The following is a 19,128-nucleotide window of genomic DNA, read 5'->3' as shown; positions in this document are numbered from 1 at the left end:
GTTGGCCACCCCTGAGCTATTGTATGGACGTCGCCTGCGGGGACTGCTGGACCTCATGCATGAGACATGGGAGCAAGCCCTATCACTGACCCAAAGCCTCCTGAAGTACGTCCTCCAGCTTCAGGAACGCCTCACTCAGGCAGGAGCCCTAGCTTGGGAAAACTTGAAGGCCACGCAGGAAGTTCAGGCCCAAGCCTATAACTGGGACATGCGGATCTGCGACTTCAAACCCAGTGATCAGATCCCGCTCCTTCTGCCCTCAAGCGACTCAAACTACTGGCCCATTGGCAAGGGCCCTATGAGGTGGTCCGAAAGGTCGGGCCCATCACCTATGAGATCAACCAGCCCAACCAGCGCAAGAAAACTCAACGATACCATTTCAACCTCCTGAAGCCCTGGCAGGAGTGAGAGAGCCTAGTAATTAACCCTGCCTGCTGGAGCCAGAGCTGAGCCCCCATGCACTCCTGACAGAGGACCCCGCTGGACCCCAGCTCAGGGAGACACTTACCGAGGAGCAATGTACGTAGACCCAGTGCCTCCTGCAGGCATTCCCATGAACCTTCACAGTCCAACCAGGCTACACAACCCTAGTTCATCATACCATTCAGACGGAGCCTGGGGTGGTGATCTGGGAACAGACCAGGCCGCATGCAGCAAGTCATCGAGGAGGAAGTACAGGCTATGCTAGACCTGTGAGTCATTGAACCATCGCAGCCTGGTAGTGATAGTACCCAACCCCAATGGAACACGGTGCTTCTGTATTGACTTCAGACGTGGCAACGCCATTTCAAAATTCGATGCGTACCCAATGCCCTGTGTAGATGAACTACTGGGCCGTTTACGGGAGACTCACTTCCTTACCACTCTCGATCTGAGCAAAGGGTACTGGCAAATTGCCCTCGACCCCGCCTCCAGGGAAAAGACCGCATTTGCCACCCCCACGGGCCTGTATCAATTTACTCGGATGCCCTTCAGCCTCCATGGGGCACCGGCAATGTCTCAATGGCTGAAGGACGGCATCCTCCAACCCCACCGAGACTACGCTGCAGCATACCTGGATGATGTGGTTGTTTAAAGCCACCATTGGGAGGACCACCTAGAGCAGGGTAGCTGCTGTCCTGAGGTCCCTGCGAGCAGCCAGGTTGACAGCCAATCCAAAAAAATGCCACCTTGGTACACCATCAGGAGAGGACAAGTGAAGCCCCTCATGGGAAAGGTTCAGGCCCTGGCGGTCTGCCCAACGCCCACCACGAAGCGCCAAGTGCTCCAGTTCCTGGGACTTGCTGGCTACTATCGGCATTTTATTCCCTGATTCGCATCCATCGCAGCCCCCTTGAACAGGCTTTTGACCAAGGACAGCCCCTGGCATGTGGTTTGGACCCCGGAGTGTGAAGACACCTTTCAGACACTCAAAGAGAGTCTCTGACTTGAACCTGTCCTATATAGCCCAGACTTTGATCAGGAGTTCATCCTCTAGACGGACACCTCGGAGGTAGGACTTCAGGCAGTCCTGTCCCAGGAGATAGATGGAGAAGAACACCCAGTCTTGTATATTAGCTGGAAATTGTTTCTGCGGGAGAAGAACTACACTGTGGTAGAGAAGGAGGCACTTGCAGTGAAATGGGCCTGTGACGCCCTGCATTACTACCTCCTCGGGGGCCCGTTCACATAGGTCACCAACCACGCCTCACTCCAGTGGCTGGCCAAAATGAAAAATAATAATGCGAGAATAATGTGCTGGTACCTGGCACTACAGCCATATGCTTTTACTGTTCGCCATAGGGCGGGTAAGGACCATGCGAATGCAGACTTTCTGTCCCGCCTGGGAGGTATGGAAGAGTCTGGCCCCGATGAGCGGGAGCCAGACTTGACAGGGATGTGTGTAGAGAGGTGGTGTGGTCCCCTGCCACCCGGAGAGGGACAAGCCCCTCCAGACACCAAAGTGGGTGGAGCTAGCGAGTCCTGCACCTGTCCCCCAGAGGTCAAGGCGCAGGACAGGAAGTATAAAAGCCCAACCCCAGAGCTCACTGGAGGAGCAGCTGCCAGAGAGGCCAGATGCCTGCGGCCTAGCTCCCGGTTGGGAGACCCCAGCAATCAATGGCGGACCCAAACACTGGCCGCCTGACCAATGCCTGATGCTGACCAGAGCCCAGAGGAGCTGCCAAACCTACCCCTCGCCAGTTACCCAGAGGAGCTGCCAAGTCTACCCCTCGCCAGTTACTCAGAGAAGCTGCCAAGTCTACCCCTCGCCAGTTACCCAGAGGAGCCCATGGTGCTTGACCCCTTGGAGGACACCATCCGGACCCAGGTACCTTTAGAGGGGGAGTTAGGAAGTAGCCCGGGGGCAGCCAAACCTAGTCTGGCTGTAGCACTGTCAGAGCCTATGTCAGTGTATTGTGGCCAGAATCCCCACTGACTCAGCAGCAGGCCTTCTGCTGCTGCTAGGGCCCCAGGCTGGGACGCAGTGGAGTGGGTGGGCCTGCGGCCCCCCTGCCACCCAACTCGTGGGTGGCAGTTACTCCCTCTCCCAGGCCCTTCTGAGCCGAGAGCTGGGCTGGTTGTTTACTTGTGTTTGCTCAGCCCCTGCCTGAGGGCCTGAGCCATTGACTCTGTGTTGCCCCGCCCCAGGGCTGGGGCCTGCTAATTATATAACTGTTTGCTCAGCCCCTGCCTGAGGACCTGAGCCCTGGACTCACTATTGCCCGTCAACAACTGGAAGGAAGTACCGAGGCACTTTGGTCCCCTGTTGCCCTGGAGAGGGATGAACCTCAGCCAAACCCCTCTACAGCCTGATAGAAGAAGTCTGTAAATAAACTTCTAAATAAATATTCTGCTCAGTTCCGTGGGGTGGTTCACCTATACAATTGCAGTACTATAAACTCACAGCTATGAGTCACACCATTTACCAGTCAGGTCATAATGGACTCCAATGCAGGATGTCCGTGAAGGAGTGTCTACACTTTGAGCTGGGGGTATAATTCTTACCATAAACTCACAGGTATGAGTCACACCATTCACCAGTCAGGTCATAATGGACTCCAATGCAGGATGTCCATGAGGGAGTGTCTACGCTTTGAGCTGGGAGTATAATTCTCAGCTCAAGGACACACAACTGCACTAGCTCTGATCAAGTTAGCTTGCTAAAGATAGAGCATAAAGCACTAGCCATCCCAAGTGTGTACCCATCCAAGATGCTAGGCACATACTTAGGGGAGCTAGCCCCTCCTGCTGCCAAGGCTACGCTCTATTTTTAGCACGCTAACTCAGTCAGAGCTAGCATATGTCTCCTCAAGCTGTGAATTACACCCCAAGCTCTAACTGTAGATGTACCCTGAGAGTTGTGGTACACCAGTTACTTGTAGGTATTTGGTGGCGTGCTATGCGTACTACAAGCTCAAAGGCAAGAACTCTAAGTGTTCCAAGCTCTAGGCGCTACATTCCAGCCACTCATAAACTTGTATTGAATAGATGAAGTGTCTTTACAGGCACTGGCAGGAAATAAAGGTTGCAAATACCCTAGGCACAAAGAAGTCTCAATAGCACTTTGTACCACCAGGTGGCCTAACTTTTATCACAACAAATTTGTTAAGGCCCCATTTTCCCATTTGCTCAAGACAATATTCAGTGATTGAGAGATGAGAATATTAAGGTGTATACAGTTATTATAGCCTATACTTATTCTGACACACTCCAGTGAGATGGAGGAGCTTATTCCATTATCAGAAAGTGTGTCCAGATTGGATAGCGTGACCCAGACAGAAACTGGAGAATGACCTGCAAATTTCCATGGGATTCACAGGGGTCAAGTAGGAAGTGGCTGGTGGGGCAAAACAAGGTAACAGGAGCTCCAGGGGATCCCTCATGCCTCCAGCCTCTTCACCCTTATGCCCCAGTCTACTCAATTTGATCCTTTCAGCTCCCTGCCAGCAAGGTCTTGAGGCATCCAGCTGCCTTCTCCTCCCTCAGCAGTACCATGCTGGCTGATTACCTACAGGAGTGGAGAGCAGAGGAGGAAAAAGGAACAGTCTTCCTGCTCTCAATGCTGGTACCACAGCACCCTCCAGTAGCAAGGCAGAATCACTGCAGGAGAAACTCCGCTGGGTACCAGCAGCTCTGCTGGCTGTGAGAGAAAATGAAGCTGGAGCTGGAACAATGGAATCTGACAGAAATTAGAGCTGGTTGGAAAATGAAATTTCCATTCTGCAGGAAGTTCCAACATTTTGAAATTTGTTTTCATTCTGAATTGGAATGAAAAGCTGAAATTTCTAAGTTTGCCGTGGAATAGAAATTCTGAAAAATTTCCATTCATAACCATTGAAACATTTTCTTTCCACAATGTCAAAATGTTTCATTTCAATAAGGTAAAAACATTTTGTTTCAATAATGTCAAAATACATTTAGTATAAAATATTAAATCAATATAAATATAACATAACATTAACATATTATAATATAAAGTCTAAATTAAACATCTTGACATTATCAACATGAAAGAAGTTGAAAAACTGACTTGACATTATTGAAACACAATGATAAATTTGAAATGCACCATTTTAACTATCTTGCATCAAAAATTGTCAAAAGCGACATGTTTCTGCAAAATTTTTCACTTTTGACAACTCTGCATTTTCCAACAGAAAATGGTTGTCACTTTTTTTTAACCTTCTCTACATAAAATCCAGGCCAGCCATTCTTATTTTCAAGAGTTTAAATAAGGAAGTAAGACAACAGTTTAGGCCCTGTAGCTTGAGAAAACCTGCAAGAGCAAAGCAGCCATCTTCCAGGTTGCTTTCCACAACCTGCTGCTCACATGCACACTCTCCCTCTATCGCTCTGCCTGTGATTGATCCTAGTGCCCTCTCGATGTCATTTTCCTCTTACTGTTCACTCAAAATCACAGAGTCCTCTACCACAGTGGTTCTCAAACTGTGGGTTGGGACCTCAAAGTGGGTCATGACCCTGTTTTAATGGGGTCACCAGAGCTGGTGTTAGACTTGCTGGGGCCTGGGGTTGAAGCAGAAGCCTGAGCCCTACTGCCCAGGTCTCAAGCCCTTAGACTTCAGCTTTGTCCACCCTACCCAGGCAGTGGGACTTGGGCAGGCTCAGGCTTCGGTCCCCCCTCCTGTGTCATGTGGTCATTTCTGTTGGCTTGGGGGTCAGAAGGGGGTCGCAGTGCAATGAAGTTTGAGAACCACTGCTTTTTACCGGCCAAATATTGAACTGGGTCCCCCATCCCTCACAATGGCCTGTGACACAATCCTTTTGTTTAGGAGGAGAGAGTATCACTAATGAGCCAGCGGGTTCACTATGAGAGGAAAACCCAGATTCAAGATTGTAGCATCCCCTTGCACAAGTGCACAGTATTGCCATCCACAAAAGTTAAAAAATCAAGAGTCAGACTACAAAAAAATCATGAGATTGACCCTAAAATCATCAGGGTTTTGTTTGGGGGGGGGGGTTGTTTGGGGTTTTTTTTTTTTTTTTTTTTACATTTTATGTTGTTTGTAGTCTGTCTTTTGATTTTTGAAGTCCCCCTGCTCTCCCCCCCCCATGTGTGTGCAACAATTACAATATTGCCAGCTCCCCCAAATATAGAGAGTAAGATGATTTTGTCCCACACTGCAGGAGCTCTCACAGCAAGATCAAATGACAATGATTTGTATAAAATGTAGCCTGATGGTGTGGAGTGTCCAGATTCTCCCTAAACCCCAAAATTCTAATTGTGTATGTCCCCCCAGCCACAGTTCAGCTCAGATCCCCGAACCCTACATCTTCCCTTGCTCCTCAGTGCACCTCTGCTCCTCCTGCAGCTCAAGGGATTCTTCACCCCTTCCCAGGTCTGGGAGCATTTGCATCAGGATCCCCATTCTCCCCCTTTCCAGGCCTCAGTGAGGGGCGGGGGGGGGAATATCTCAAGCTTCAATCCACCCCCATTCCCAGTCCTGATGTTTCAGGGATGGAGAGGAGAAAGGGGGAGCAGAGAGCAGACTGACCCATTTTTCGCTGGAGTTCGGGAATGGAGCCGCCTCAAGCTGCTGGCCTCTTTCTCATTTCCTTTTCCCTGCAGTAAGAATGTTGTCTCTTCCCTAGCAGGCAGGGAAGTAAGGAAAGTAGCCAATCAGAGCAAGGCTGAAAATTGTGTGCAGGCTGGTTTCTTGAGTCTTGGCCCAATTATCTCCAGCAGGGGTCAAAATCACATTACTAATGATTAAATTGTAAGCGTTCACAACATTGGCTGCATGTGATGAGGATGGCTTTTTGCCTCCTTTCCTCCCATTCCCCCCACCCTTGTGGCCATATTCTAACCTTTAATTATCAAAACTACAACAAGTTGACATCTCTCATCTTCAAAGCCTATGCCATTTTCAGGTACCATTGCCCCTTTGAAATAAATGTGTGTCACACAAGAGTGCTGGTATGAGAACACTCTATTTCCTGGCACACAACAGAGACCTTTATCTATTGACTCCAGTAGCTAGTGTAGTTATACCATTCACTGACCTGTAAAGCAACAAAAACAAAGACCCTGCCATATAGATTTGTCTGTTTCCTGCTTATCATGAAAGGAAACTATATTCACTTACAGGTCCTTTGCATCTGACGTCAGACACAAATCACTTTTTAACGCTCTTAGAACAAAATAAACTATTTGCTTAACTAGGAGGAAAGGCTTATAACACTTCACCAACAAGCTAAGCACGCCAGAAAATTTGGAGAGGTTGATAATTAATGATGACACCAGAAATGTTGCTAGTTTTGAGGAGAAAGATGTAACATTTAGCACACTTTAGTGGCCCTGTGTTGCCATTTATGGAAAAATATTTCCGTAGCTTCCAAAGGACCAGTGTTTTCAGCACTCAGCCCTGTGTGACCTACATAAAATGTGTAAAATAAGCAAAATGTAAACAGGAAATATATTCTCAATCTGGCTCCTCAGGATCATCCATTTTCTGAAAAGAGGAAATACAGAATAATTTATTTTATGCTTAGAAATTAACAAAGCCCAGAACCCAAGTGGGATTTTACAGGGAAAATGCATTTTGACAAATCCAATACTAAAAGGGAATAGATAGTTTACTAAGTCAAATGAAATATTAGATGCTGCTGAACATTTTAAATTTAGTTCTTATAAATATTTCCTTCTGGTATTTTCCCTTAAATTTCAACTGGGTGTCTCTGAGTGCAATACTACATATTAACAACATTTCAGATGTTCTCAGATTACAGTTTAAGCACTACAGTTGTTTTGGAGGTTGCCTGCCTTCCTGTAGTTTTAGGCTTGCTGTTGTGATGTTGGTCAGTATTTGAGGAGAAGGAGGGGGAATAGGATTATAAAATGAAAAATCAAGCCCAGAATGAAGAGGCGAGTCAAAGACTTTCTGATCAATTAAAGAGAAGTTCCTATCACTAGATTGCAGAAGTGAGCTCTCACATGGGACCTAGAAAAAGCCTAGGAAAAGTATGAAACTGTAACATTGGAGTAGCACTGAGATTTCCCAAAATTAATTTCCACTTTTTTTAAAATTCAAAAATATTGCTTCAAAATTCACATTGTGCTAGGAACTGTTGTCCACATACCTATTCCATATCCATTCAAAGGTGCTGCCAAAATCCATTCCTGGCAGAAACATACACCCCATTTAGGAATCTGTGTGACTCTCATACATTACTTAGTGAAGTCTACATCAAGAGGAGTCTCCCTGAGACTAATAATAACAGTCATCACTTGGCATAAGGAATGAAACGTGAACTTCATTTCTCTGTCAGTCTGAATTGAACTCTGTATTACCCCTGCAGCTACAGTGGGAGCAAACTATTAAAGAGTGAAACACACAATGACTTTATTAGCCAGTCCCTTCAAGTGCATTGTGGTTGGTCAAACTGAATCAGAGCAACAAGTATTTCTACAGCCAAAAAAACTGTATCACCGATTACAGATCTGATGTCCTGTTCTAGTCTCCCATTCTCCAGTGACTGGAGGTTGAATTATGTTCACACTTTATGGTGGAATATGTTGCATCACTCAACAGAAACCCACCAGTCAATTAAGAAGAGACAGGCACTGAGGTGAGTGTCAATCTTGGCTAAAATGATGGTGGCTCCAAGTTAACACTGAGTCTTCAGAGTGGAGATTAAAACTTGCAGGAAATTCAGGCCTCCAACTGGGATGAAAGAGACACCCTGTGCCAGAGACAGGAATAGCAACAGATTAAATGTATTCAGCTATTTCCATAGGACACATTGTACAAACATTAGTCTCATTGATTAACAAGATGTTAATAATTAATATGACCCTCATTACAATTTAATTAAAGGTCTTTATTAAAGCATGACCACTAGGTATTTGGCAGGACATGTATCCTTCTGTGTGCCTTATTGACTTAATTCTTCATGATCCATGGATTGCACACAAAATTAATCATCTCAGTGTGACATTCATGCCCCAGATCAGTGTAGTAAACTTGACTAAAAGCATTTGTAACTCAACTGCAGATCATACATTAATTATAAATCTTATTATGAGGCCACTTACTTCCAGCAAAGGTTACCTCCTCTGACAGCAGATGGCACCATGGTTTCTGTTTAGGGAAAGGTAATAAACAAAAGACTAGAAGGAAAATCTATGTAAGTAGCAATAGTTCTGTTCTCTCCTTATGAATTCTGCAACCTTCTTTTATAAAAGGCTGGAAACCAAACCCTCTGTCTCAGATGTTATTTGTTGTGTTCAAATAGACAGCTATAGTTAAAAAACAAAAAAGACAATACAAAGTCTTACCAGTCCTGGGAGGCTGAGGCACAAGATAGAAATATTAAGGATTCTCCATCACAGTCAATTTTAAAATCAAGATTAGATGTTTTTTCTAAAAAACATGCTCTAGGAATTGGGGGGGGGGGGAAGTTCCATAGCTGCGGAGCCGGCACTCGAGACGAAGGCAGCAAGCTGAGCTTCCCTGGTTGCCCCTGTGCCTAGGAGTCACACATGCCGGCCACTTCCAGGAGCACATGGAGGCAGGGCAGGCAGGGAGCCTGCTTTGCCCCACTGTGCTGCCGACCCAACTTTTAACGGCCCGGTCAGCAGTGCTGACTGGAGTCACCAGGGTCCCTTTTTGACCAGGCGTTCCAGTTGAAAACCGGACGCCTGTCAACCCTAGCTCATCCAGCCCCAAATGCAGGGCCGGGGGGAGGGAGACCAGGGCCCACCCTGCTACACCGGGTCCCAGCCCAAGGCTCTAGAAGCAATGGGTGATCCTGTCACAGGGTTAGCAGGGAAGCGTGGGGTCACTGGTTTTTCTCCGGGCAACACAGTCAAGTCAATGTTTCAATTCCGTGGGCTACTTCCTATGGGAGGCTGGTGGGGCTGCTCCTTGACTGCTGGGGCCTGGCTTCTTGTCTCCATGTTGAGCGGCTCACTCTCTGCTTCCTCTCTGGATCTCTCCGTCTCCCAGGGCAATGGCTGGCCTTCTCCACAGGCTGGCTCAGGGGAGTCATCGTCTGCCCCAGACAGTCAAGGGCTCTGCTGGTGCTTCAGCTCCCTGGGAAGGACATCTGATTCTTTCCCTGTTCTGTCCCCAGCTGAGCTACAGGCCCTGCTCTTATACTTCCTGCCCCACCCCTGTACTTCCTGCAATGGGGGCAGAGCAGGGTTAGCTGAGTCCAGCAAGGTGGGTTAACCCCCTCTGTCCCGGAGTGAGGCTACTCTGCCTCACTACACACATGCACCCCCTCAAGTCCATCTCCGACTAGAGGTGGCAGATTCATCTTCCCCCACCTGGGGAAAAAATATGCCTTGAGTGTGCGTTTCCAATTTCATGTCCAACTGAGAAGGCGTATGGCTGGAGGGTCAAATACCACCTCATTAACCATGGGTTGATCTCTTTTGCAATATGCAGCTACATCAATGGGGAGCGGTTGGTCACTGGCATAAAGGGAGCTCCCAGCAGATAATACCACAAGGCTTCTACGGCCCACTTGACAGTGAGGGCCTCCTTTTTGATTACAGAGTAATTCCACTTGTGGGGAAACAACTTTCAACTTATGTAAATCACAGGGAGCTCCTCTCCCTCAACTTTTTGGGAGAGGACCACTCCCAGCCCCACTTCCGAGGTGTCGGTTTGAAGGATGAACTCACAAGAGAAGTCGCGTTGAACAGCTCAGGTTCTTGCACAAGCAGTCTTTAAGTGCCTGGAAGACTTAGTCGCAGTCTTTTTCCAGCAAATTTGTTTGGGGGCTGTCCTTCTTCAGCAGTACGGTAAAGGGGGCTGCGATCAATGAGAAGTTGGGGACAGCAGCAGTAATAGCCCGCTAACCCAAGGAACTGCCGCCTTCTTGGTTGACGGCGGTGGATAGGTCTGAGGGGCCTGGACTTTACCAACAAGGGGATGGACTTGGCTGCACTCCAGGGTGTATTTTAGATAGGTGGTCTCTTCCCAGCCTAGTTTGCTTTTGGCGGGATTCACCGTGGGCTCGGTGGCGCATAGGGCTTGAAGGATAGCCGCCACTTGGTTGAGATGGTCTCCCCCGTTACTGCTATACATGACCACGCCGTCCAAGTAGGTGGCTGCATAAGTGCCATGAGGCTGTAGGATGTGGTCCATCAAAGTGCTGAAAGGTGACTGGGGCCCCATAGAGCCTGAATGGTATCCTGTAAATTGGTATAGTCCCACTGGAGTGGCAAAGGCCATCTTCTCCTTGGAGGTTGCATCCAGCAGAATCTGCCAGTACCCTTTTGTGAGGTCTAGGGTGGTAATGTAGTGAGCATCACCAAGCCAACTGAACAATTTGTCAACCCAGGGCACCAAGTACACATCTAACTTTGATATTGTGCCCATCCTTCTAAAGTCTATACAGAATCTGAGGGTCCCATCGGGTTTCAGAACCAGAATGATGGGGCTGTGCCACTCCCTCTGAGACTTCTCAGTTACCCCAAGCTCTATCATGGCTTGGATCTCCTTCTCCACTGCAGTAGGGGCCAAGTGTTCTCATGGACTATGTTTCCTGACACTGTCAGGATCGTGTGCTGCATGAGGGTGGTTTGTCCTGACTGGGCCCTGAAGGTCTTGGGGAAGGCTTTCAACAGACTACTGACTTGCTTCTTTTGCTCATGAGTCAGAGTGTCTCTGATTTGGGGTTCCTCAGTGTCTGTCGGGACTGGGACCTGTGGATCAAATTCCGGTTCGGGGCTATACGGAACAATCATCAGACCCCGTCCAGATCCTGCAAGGGTTTTAAGAGGTTGATGTGATAAATTTGTCATTTCTTTCTCTTGTCCAGCTACCAGATCTCATAGTTAATGGGCCCCACTCAGCAGATCACTTCATAGGACCCCTGCCATCGGGCAAACAGTTCTGATTCCTCGGAGGGGAGCAACAGGAGAACCCTAACCCCGGGCTCAAAGACCCTTTCCCAGGCCCTGTGGTTATAAGCCTGCTCCTGTGATTTCTGAACATTGTAGAGGTTGTCACATAATAAGGCACCCACCTTCTCCAGATGGTTCCACAGTTGGAGGATGTACTGCAGGAGACCTTGCAACGGGGAAGGTGCCTGCTCTCAGCTCTCACACACCAAGTCCAGGAGTGCCCATGGCAGCCTCCCATAAAGCAACTTAAATGGAGCATTTGGTTGGTGATTGGAGAACTTCCTGAATTGCAAATAGCAAAAGGACGATGAGCTGGTCCCAATAGCAGAACTCCCTTGGGGAAAACCTCCGGAGCATGACCTTGAGGGTTCTGTTGAAATGTTCGACTAAGCTGTCAATATGAGAGTGATACACAGACTTCTGCATCATCTTAATGCCCAGCAGATCACCGACTTGTTTGAGCAGCCTCAAATTAAAGTTTGTCCCCAGGTCTGTCACGATTTCTCAGGGGAAGCCTACTTGAGCAAAGACCTTGAATATCTTGGCTGCAATAGTCCAGGCTGTGATGTTCCAGAGGGGGATTGCTCCAGGGAAGCTGATAGCATACTCCACGATCAGCAAAATGTACCTGAAAATGGTGATGGTCTCCTCAAGGGGCCCCATCATGCGGTCCATGGCAATCCTCTAGAAGGTGTGACAAAGTTCCTCCTCTATCTTGGTGGGTCCTGCGCTTATTGGCGGGTTTTCTTGCCGCAGAGATTCACCATGTGGGTTGGGAAACAGCCCAGAGACCTTCCCCTCTGGAAGAACCCACAGTCCAGGTCAATTGGGAGGTTTGGGGGTAACCCGGGCCCGCCCTCTACTCCGGGTTCCAGCCCAGGGCCCTGTGGACTGCAGCTGTCTATAGTGCCTCCTGTAACAGCTGCATGACAGCTACAACTCCCTGGGCTACTTCCCCATGGCCTCCTCCAAACACCTTCCTTATTCTCACCACAGGACCTTCCTCCTGGTGTCTGATAACGCTTGTGCTCCTCAGTCCTCCAGCAGCACACCCTCTCACTCTCAGCTCCTTGCGCCTCTTGCTCCCAGCTCCTCGCACCACAAAATGAAGTGAGCTCCTTTTAAAACCCAGGTGCCCTGATTAGCCTGCCTTAATTGATTCTAGCAGCTTCTTCTTAATTGGCTCCAGGTGTCCTAATTAGCCTGCCTGCCTTAACTGGTTCTAGCAGGTTCCTGATTACTCTAGTGCAGCCCCTTCTCTGGTCACTCGGAACAGAAAACTACTCATCCAGTGACCAGTATATTTGCCCTCTACCAGACTCCTGTACCCCACTGGTCTGGGTCTGTCACAAAGGGTACCCCCACAATGGGTAGTGGGACTTGATGCCTTTGGTGCTCCCCATGGAATGATGAGCTGGCATTCTGGGCAGGAGCTGCAAAAGTCTGTTACTTCCCAATGGATTCCTGGCCAGAAAAAGTGCACCAAAATTCAGGCCATCTTCACATGATCCAAATGTCCAGCAGTGGGGATGTCATGGGCAAACCTCATGACAGCTCACCTGTGGCACTGGGGGACTACGAACTGAGTCTGGGCCTCTTGTGTCTACGGGTCGCAGTCAACTTGGTATAGGTGCTCCCCCTTTAGCTTAACCCGGGGGTACTGCATCATTAGTCAGGGCTCCATGACCCTCCCATTTGCGTAGGGTCTTCTCACTGGTCTCGGCCAAAATCAGCTCCCAAGTTTGGCAGATCCTCCCTGTGTTGGTGAACAGGGTCTGCCTCCTCATCCGGGTGGTTGAGCTTGCTGTCCCAGGTTTCCTTGACATCAGTGCTGGTTTTACCAGACGTCTCCCCCATTTCCTCGAGGAGTTCCCCCTCAAATACAGGTTGCAGGTTGTCTGGCTCAGGAATTATGGTGCGTAGAACCTTCATAAATCCTGTCCAATCACAGTCAAGGATGACCAGGTAGGCGAACTTCGAGACCAAGCCTACTATCATAATTTGGGTCTCATCATTCATAGTCACAGCGACATGCACACTGGGATATGGCTTCACATTCCCATGGATTCACTGTACACAGATGACTTCTTTCTGCGGATTTGAGTTGGGGATGCAGCCTCAGCATGAGTGTCTGTCCACACTCCAAGTCCATGAAAGCAGCGATCTTACCCCATCGATTTCCACAGGGATCATCAGCTTACCAGAGGGTTGTTTCCAAGCCTGAACCTTCCTTGTCCAAACTTGTCTGAAGTCACAGTTCATTGTGAGGCATTTTCAGCAGAGGTGGCCATAATGGCGACAGGTGAAACACAGGCTGATTTCAGGCTGCTTGGGCCGGTCTCTAGGACTTGTCAAGAAGGTCGGGTTTGCAGGGACCTGGGTTTCCATCATTAGATCAGCGGGCTCTGGGGTCCCTTGATGCTCTGGGCAACTGCTGCCAGTACACGGGATCACTCTCCACTTCTCCTCTGGGTCTCTCACTTGGTCCTGGCCAAGGCCCTGCCCGTTGTTCCTCTTTTGGTTGCACAGTCTGCCGACTGGGCTTTTGGCAGCCATAAAGTTCTCCATCAAGGTGACTGCCTCTCTCAGGGGCCCCAGCTCATGGTGGAGGACCCATGCCCTTCCTTGTGGCAGTAGGATGTGAATACATTGTTCCAGAATTACCCGTTCAGCAACCTCGACCCCAATGTGCCGCTCAGGTTGGAGCCACCACCAATAGGCATCCTTCAGCTGCTGTGCAACCATCCGCAGTCTGGCCCCAAGGGGGTATATCACTCCCTGGAACCACTGCCACTGTGTAATGTCCAGAGTGTCAAGCATTGCCCTTTTCACTTGAGTGTAGTCTTGGACTGTAGCTTGCACTGAGACTATCAAATATGGTACTAGCAGGATGGTGCTGCCAAGGAGACCTGTTTGAATGTGACCAGAAAAGCCTCCAGGTCATCATCGAGCCCTATCTTGGGCATATCAGGGCATGCGGGGCATGGGCATATCAGGGACCCTCTGCCCTGGGGCCTGGTGTCGTGGCGGCTGCAGCATGGCAGTGATCTGTTACAGGCAGTGCTGCTGCTGCTCCTGATGCTGGTTCCCCAGTTCTCGAATCAGCTGCAGTTGTTTGTTGCCCAGCTGTTGGAGGAGCTTCTGTTGCTGGGCAGCCTGTTGCTGTTGATGGCTCTCAGCAAGCCACTTTATCGACTTCTCTTTCTCCATCAGGGCAGGAGGGGAAAACTCCCTGCCTCTCTCCAGCAAGTGACTCAGGTTCACATTTCATCCGTCCCCTCACCTCAGGGGTGGGTTGTTGCCCACATTCTCCACCATTTTGTAAGCTTCCTGGGGTCTCAGGGTCAGGGCAACCCCTTTGGCGGCAGTGGGGAATAGATGCTCGTGCCAGGTGGGTCGATCAGGTGTCCTGGTTCTCAGGAGGTCAATGGACAAGTGGTAGCTCAGGCCTCCTGGACGGGGCTCAGCCCGTAAGCAGTCTGTGGCTTTGGCCTCCTGGCCTAGGGGTTAGGGGTCATCCAGCCCCAAGTGCAGAGGTAGGGGTAGGGGAACCTGCACCGACCCTGATCCACCGGGTCCCAGCCCAGGGCCCTAGAAGCAATGGGTGATCCTGCCACAAGATAAGCGGGGGGTCACTGCCTTGTCTCCCAGCAACACAGCCAAGTCAATGTCTCACTTCCCTGGGCTACTTCCTATCAGTGTCTGGTGGGCCTGCTCCCCAGCTGCTGGGGCCTGGTACCTAGTCTCCGCATTGAGCAGCTCGTTCTCTGCTTCCTCTGTCGGTCTCTCCATCTCCTGGGACAGCAGATGGCCTTCTCTCCACGCTGGCTCAGGGGAGTCATCGGCTGCCCCAGCCAGTCGAGGGCTCTGCTGGTGTTTTGGTTCCCAGGGAAGGACGTCTGGTTCCTTCCCTGGTCTGGCCCCAACTGAGCTCCAGGACACTGCTCGTACACTTCCTGCTCTACCCCCATACTTCCTGGGAGGGGGCCAGGGCTGGGTTAGCTGAGCCCAGCAAGATGGATTAACCCATTGTGTTCTGGAGTGAAACCACTCTGCCTCACTACACACATTACTATATATTCCTTTTTCATATAATGTAAACCTCGTGCCCCCCCAACTTTTTTAAAAAGCTTGGTTTTCTAGCTAAATGGAATATTAGTATTAGAAGAATCCCCCAAGCAAGGCTGTTTCAAGCATGTACATATATAGTACAGATATACCTACACCTGGTACGTATATACATTTTTTTAATTTGAAATTTTCTGTCTCCACCTCTCTGCTCCTTTTTCCATACTCTTTCTGTGTTTGTTTTTCACTTCAAAGGCTCTCCACTTTGTTTTACTCTACTTTTTCTAATGGATTTTTCATGACCCCTCTCTTGCTTAAGCAGAGTGCCAAATCAAAAACATTCAAGTTCAAGTAAAAATTAGGAAGTGGTAGTGTTTTTTAAATGCTGATATTTTAAACAAAATACATACACAACCTGTGATTCAAGTAAACTGACCTAAGATTTGGATAGCAAATCTATATGAAAAAGAGAATGTGACTGTTAATAGTCCCGTGAAAACAATCCATTCGTTTAACGTCTAAACTTCTTCTCTCTCTACATTTAAACTGCATGTATAAGAGACACTAGCTTTCCAATGGTGGTGGAAAGATCTGCCCTAGAATAATCCACGACTGCACCCAAACACAGACAGCATGGTCAGCAGCCCATTGCAAAGGGACGGAAACTCACTACCTTCAGCTCTGAAAAGAGATCTCTGTCCAGTGAGTATAATAAGCAACTACATTACCCTAGCTTGAAAAATAATGAAACAGCCTCATCTTCCCAAAGGCAGACATTATTTGCTGAATATTAGTCACAGTAGATTCTTACTGACAAATCAGATTTATATTTCTATAAATCTCTAAAAATAGAGGCCTATAGTAGCTTACAGAACAAAGAACTAAATTACACAAAAGAACAGCAATAATACCTAACCAGCTGTAAAAATCTGTTTTGCCTGCAAGTCTCCATAAAGATTACATTAGAGATTCATGCTACTCTTACTTAACCAAGAGATGGTGCTGAAGAGACCATATCCACAACTTCCCTCTGATAGACTACTATAATTCTGCCCACATCAGGTGTTCATGTCACTGCCCCGGTGACAGATGAGTGGATCTCATATATACTTGAACCCAGTTTCACTCTTCTTTGTCCTTCCATAACCAAATATGGAAAACCACTTCATTAAAAAGGGCACCTTTTTCTACAAATTAATAACATTAAACATTTTGTATAGGAAAACCAGATCACAATGAATAGATCCATTAAACAGAGCAAGCAAATAAATGGGGAAACAACAGTCCCTGTTGTATATGGGAAATGCCTGAATTCAGCTCTCCACAGAGCAAATTTTAGAAAGATAAGTATAGTAGCAATGTATCTTTGGACTCACACTTATAGCAGAAATGACTGTGTAATAAAATGAGTTATACACAGCGTGACCCTAAGCACCCAGGTATTCAGACCCTACACACTAGTTTAATAATCTTTGTACAAAATATACCTTCTGAGGCATCATTTAAAAACTAATAAGTCTCTGATCATTTCTATCCTAGTGTGATGTACGTATGCCATGTGTATGAAGAGTTATAGAAACATGCAGAAATTATGACTAAAATAAGTTTTAACCAGGTATGTCAGGGGGACTTGGTAAACAGGTCTGTCCTAAGCAAAGGAATGTGGGTTTACCTCAATTTAAATACAAATTCTAATCAGGACCCATCAAGACAGCAGGGGGAAGAGAGGGCAGGAAAGAGAAGAATTTACATTTAAACTAACAAGTGGGGGAAGAAAGATCATGGACCTTCCTTCTCCATCAAACTCCATGCTGCCTCCCTCACATCTTGAGCAAACTTTACTTTGAAGGGTAACCTTCAGAAGAATCCATTTCAAAGGTGAAGTGGACTATAAAAGAAAGGGGCAGAAAACCCCAAGTAATCTCTTTCATCTAAGAAGACAAAGGAACCTGCACTTCAGGGCTTCTGAAGGAGCTCCTGATGGGGAGAGGGGGGTGTTGGTCGTCCACCATTGTACTGGAAGACTGTGTATGAGAAAAGCCATCTTGAACAAAGCCTTGCTAGATTAAGTTTTAGACTTTTAGATATGCGTTTTCACTTTTATATGTTTGTAACTATTTCTAACTTTATCTCTTATACTTGAATTCACTTAAAATCCTATCTACTTTTGTTAATAAACTTGTTTTACTATTAAGCTAAACCAACAATATTGTATTTGAATTAAAGTGTTAGTTAACTCCAGTTAATGTGGCAAGTTAGTGGGTTTTGTCTCTTTAAAGGGACAAATGGATTTTGTTATTCCTCTGAATGTTCCAGGAAAGGGATGGACCTTGCAGAGAACACAGGTTTGGGAAAGTTCAGGATCGAGGATGTGTTGAGGTCACCTGCTAACATTAACCAAGTCTGATAAGACAAGAGTGTGTCAGTGATAACTGCTGGGGGAAGACTGTTGATTTCAAAATGGTTGAGTCAGAGCTGTACGGCCTATAGAACATGAAGTGCATGCTAGCTACTGTTGCTGTGTGTCCCCAGCAGGAAGCCACAAATAGCAGAAGAATTTTGGGGCACTCAGGGTTATAATACAAGCGATGACAAAACTTCTCACTGTTCTGAATTGCAGCCTGGAATGTGGGACACAGGTACTAAGGAAACAGGATATAGCCTTGGCACAAGTAGATCTGCAGTCCAAACCTACTAAATAAACTAAGTTATTTCAGGCCTTCCAATATGCATTACAACATGATGATACTAAGTCATTATGTTGGCATATAGTGTGAGGACACATTTTTGCAGTGTTGCAAAATCATTGGTATGACACTTCCTGTTCTGTCATTGTAAAGAACAAAGGAAATTTTAGAAATGTCTTGTGCAATGGGAATAACTACTACATAAATCCCATAATGGATAATGAGGGAAGAGGAAGAGAATTACTTTATTTTGAAAGGTAATTACATTTTTATTTAAGTTATGCCTATAACAAAACAAATTGATACTTTAAACAGTGATAAGTCACCAGGACCAGCTGATATTCACTCAAGATTTCTGAAGGAACTCAGAAATGAAATTGCAGAACTACTAAATGTGGTATGTAACCTATCACTTAAATCAACCTCTGTACCAGATAACTGGAGGGTAGCCAATGTAATGCCAAATTTTAAAAAAGGCTCCAGAGGTGATCCTGGCAATTACAGGCCAATCATCCTAAATTCAGTACCAGGCAAGTTGGATGAAACTACAGTACGTAACAGAATTATAAGACACATAGATCAACATGATATGTTGAGGAAGAGTCAACAAGGCTTTTGTGAAGGGAAATCATGCCTCACCAATATATTAGAATTCTTTGAGGGTGTCAACAGACATGTTGACATGAGTGATCCAGTGGATATAGTGTACCTGGACTTTCAGAAAGCCAAAGACCTGGTCTACACTAGGAGGTTATGTCGAATTTAGCAGCGTTAAATCGAATTAACTCTGCACCCATCCACACAACGAAGCTATTTAGTTCGACATAGAGGTCTCTTAAATTCGACTTCTGTACTCCTTCCCAACGAGGGGAGTAGCGCTAAATTCGACATGGCCATGTCGAATTAGGCTAGATGTGGATGGAAATCAACGGTAATAGCTCCGGGAGCTATCCCACAGTGCACCACTCTGTTGATGCTCTGGACAGCAGTCCGAGCTCAGATGCTCTGACCAGCCAC

This window comes from Emys orbicularis, chromosome 4 (genome assembly GCF_028017835.1).
Source record: "Emys orbicularis isolate rEmyOrb1 chromosome 4, rEmyOrb1.hap1, whole genome shotgun sequence".
Lineage (NCBI taxonomy): Eukaryota > Metazoa > Chordata > Testudines > Emydidae > Emys > Emys orbicularis.
The sequence above is the reverse complement of the archived record's forward strand: the minus strand, read 5'-3'. Positions refer to the sequence as shown.